Below are 3,563 nucleotides of genomic sequence, written 5' to 3'. Positions count from 1 at the left end.
CATGGACCTTAGGGAGAGCGACCTATTGGTGTTAATAGGGTTTCTTTCAAGTTTTGTGGCGTTCCGAGAACGTTTGATGGGTATTTGTCTCTTGAAAGCGTCGTAGGAAATCTCCTCTTATGTACTCCTGAAGATTGTAGCTTAGACATTGGGTAGAGACATCTGTAGGAAGTAGTCGAGAGTCGATCGAGTGTAGGTTGACACCCTATGCTTGCTTCCACGCGCCTGCGGGTCGAGCTTCGTCCTTAGCTGACAAATCTTGTTAGGTGAGTTCTCGCTGTGCTGACGTCCGTCGTGGCGTATCTGCCAACAGAAGTCTTGATGGTGGCAAGGTAGCTACCATTCTTCCATTAGCTACTGTTTTACCATGGAACTCCTGCTGGTGACAAGGAAGTTCTCATTGTCAACCCCGGTAGCTACCAGTATAATAGTGGTAGCCACCATTCTGCCATGAGCTACCATTATGCTAAGGAAGTCCTGCAATTGACAAGGTGTCTACCAAGATTGCATTGGTAGCTGCCATTCTGCCATGAGCTGCCATTCTAACAAGGAATTCCTGTAAGTGAAAAGGTGGCTACCAGGATTTCATTGGTAGCTGCCATTCTCCCATGAGTTTCCATTCTGCCAAGGAAGTCCTGTAAGTGAAAAGGTGGCTACCAGGATTTCATTGGTAGCTGCCATTCTCCCATGAGGTGCCATTCTGCCAAGGAAGTCTTGCAGGTGACAAGGTAGCTACCAGGATAACATTGGTAGCTACCATGATAGCATATGTAGCTACCATGATGGCAGGGGGCAAGGTAGCTACTAGGATAGTATTTGGTAGTACTGGTAGCTTATTAGTGCTTGCCTGGTAGCTTCTATTGTAATGCTGACCCTACATGTAACTTGAAAACTTGTTCTAAATTTCTTATTGTGAAGAAAAAAATTTAAGGTGTTGGTACATGCTGAGAAGGAAGATGTATTAGATAAAGGTTGTTGCCAAGATTTTATTCTGTTAACCACCACTGTTAGATTGCTTACTACTAGGATAGCATTGGTGGCCCCTATGTCATCTTGGTAGCTCTCACTCAGCCAGCTACCAAGATTGCATTTGTAGCTACCAGGATAGTGCTGGTAGCTATCAGTTCTTTCCTGGTAGCTTCCACTATCATGCCTGGTAGCTTCCACTGTCATGTTGTAGCTACATGTAACTTGAAACAACAAGTTCTTAATTCCTTAATACTTTTCATGACTGCAGTGGCTAAGCCAGAGACTGTAGAGGCTGAGCCAGAGACTACAATTGACAAGGAAGGTGTGTTAGAGAAGTATAGTCCTGAGAATGGAGATCAAGCAGAAAATGCTCCTTCATCAATGAAGGACAATGAAATGTTAGCCAGAGACACCAGTCCCTCCATCCTACAGACCATACAAATGATGCAAAGGGAAAGAAAGAGAAATATGACAGGTGTTATTTCTGGTTTTGTTTTTCCTAAAGGTAGATAATATTGTTTAAGGTTCATTCTTGTTGATTGTTTCTTCTCAATTGCAGATCGAGGTGCCAAAAAGCCTACAGAGGATGGAGAAGGGCAAACAAAGACATCAAAGGACCAATTAGCCATAGAGACTGGAGAAATTAGTAACATGGAATCTGGAAGAAAAGGTGCTACAACAACTAGAGTCAAAAAAAGACTCCAAACATAGTCTCAATATTTTTGCTTTGTAGCCTATCCCCATTTTTGGCTCTTTTCCTAAATCATGTCGCCATTTTTGGCTTTGTAACAATTCTCTATTTCCTATGAATTAAGAAAGCCAAAATCAAAAAAAAATTGTCATGTCCATCATTGTTGTTTATCTCATTATTGTTTTTATGTTCAGATGCTGCCACTAGCAACATTGACAATCTTGATCACATAATAAGTATGATAGCACAGTCTACTATGAAAGACCCTCCTGATGTAGATGGTTCATTTAGAGTTGAGGGCCAAGTCCCATGTGCTAGAAGCATTGATGACCTAGAGGATAAAAACACAGATTTTTTTGTCCTCAGTACAGGTGAGGACATGGAGATTATCATGAAAAAGTTTGAACCAGGAAGGGAAAATGGTGATGCATCTATGGACGCATGTGGTGATGCAAGTTGTGTAGTTGGTGCAGCTGGTGCAGGTGATGACATGGAGATTACAATTGATAAGTATGAACCACCTCGGGAAGATGGTGACACATCTGTGGATGCAGGTGGTGCAGTTGGTGCAGGCAGTGCAAGTGAAGACATAGACATTATCATTGAAAAGTCTGAATCACCTTGGGAAGATGGTGATGCATCTGTGGATGCAGGTGGTGAAGCAAGTTTTGCAGGTGGGGTAGTTGGTGTAGGTGAGGACACGAAGATTACCAATGAAAATTCTGAACCACCTCAGGAAGATGGTGATGCATCTGTGGATGCAGGTGGTGATGCAGGTTGTGCAGTTGGTGCAGGTGGTACAGAATATGTAAGGCAAAATGATGGGATGGTGTCTCGGCAAAGGGAGGATGGAGGAGGTGCAGGTGGTGTTGCAGATTATGTTAGGAATGATGATGGGATAGTGTCTCGTCCATGGGAGGATCCTGGGAACATATTGTTTCAGAGTAAGCCAGCTCTAATCCTTGATATTAATGGTGTCCTGCTAACTTCATTAGACAAGAGGTACCATTCACAAAATCCTACCTAGTGGAATGATCTAGAATTTGTAGACATAGCAGGGGTGTTTGCTAGGTATAAAAGGGAAGCACTTGCATTCTTGGATTGGTGCGTTGTGCAGTTTGATGTATTTGTGTGGACCTGCTGCATGAAGACTAAAGCAGAAAACCTGTGAGTGCCTGCTTTTCTGATCAATTTCCCCAATTCAAGGAAATTCTTGCACAGCAGGATTGTGTAAGAGATGCTAGATTCAAGATAACTGGTGGAAAGCCTGTATTTTACAAGAAGCTAAGTAACTTCTGGGAGAAAAGAGGTCAGTACACTGCTACATCCACAATTCTAGTGGATAACACACAATACAAGCAGTTGTGGAATCCTCCAGGCACTTTCTGCATTGTGAAGAATATGGAAAATCAAAATCCCACTGAGATTCAAGGATATCTTACAACAACTGTAAGATCTTGGCTCACGGCTTGGCTTTGTGCGGAAGATCGCCTCAAGTATGCCGAGGATTGTGCACTCCGAGACCGATCCATAACCTGAGCATTAGGATCTCAAAGCAGTGGTGTCTAGAGTATTACGGCTAGATATATTATCCTGACATGTAACCATGATAATCGATGTAAACAGTCAACCATTTACTGACTTATGGAGTATTTTGCTCACTTGTAATGATGACACAATGTAGTAAAGCAACTTCCAATGCTCAACGTAGTAAAGCAGCTTTTGTTAACTTGTACACTTGTTTACGTTTTCACATTGTTCATCACTACACCTCCACAATTTCACAATTACAAGTACTTAACACAACTTTTGATATCAGGAAATGTTAAGGGCAACTGCATAGTAGCTACCCTTGCAGCTACTTAGCTACACTTGTTTAATTTTTCTATGTTTTTTGTGGAGA

The 3,563-nt window shown here is 42.2% G+C and overlaps 1 pseudogene; it reads left to right on the top strand.

Moving 5' to 3' along the window:
- Positions 1 to 2,051: 2,051 nt before the first annotated feature.
- LOC147417845 (uncharacterized) lies at positions 2,052 to 3,243 on the top strand (annotated as a pseudogene).
- The last annotated feature ends 320 nt before the right edge of the window (positions 3,244 to 3,563 follow it).

This window comes from Adiantum capillus-veneris, chromosome 30, assembly GCF_014529385.1.
Source record: "Adiantum capillus-veneris isolate H3 chromosome 30, ASM1452938v2, whole genome shotgun sequence".
Lineage (NCBI taxonomy): Eukaryota > Viridiplantae > Streptophyta > Polypodiopsida > Polypodiales > Pteridaceae > Adiantum > Adiantum capillus-veneris.
The sequence above is the reverse complement of the archived record's forward strand: the minus strand, read 5'-3'. Positions and strand labels throughout refer to the sequence as shown.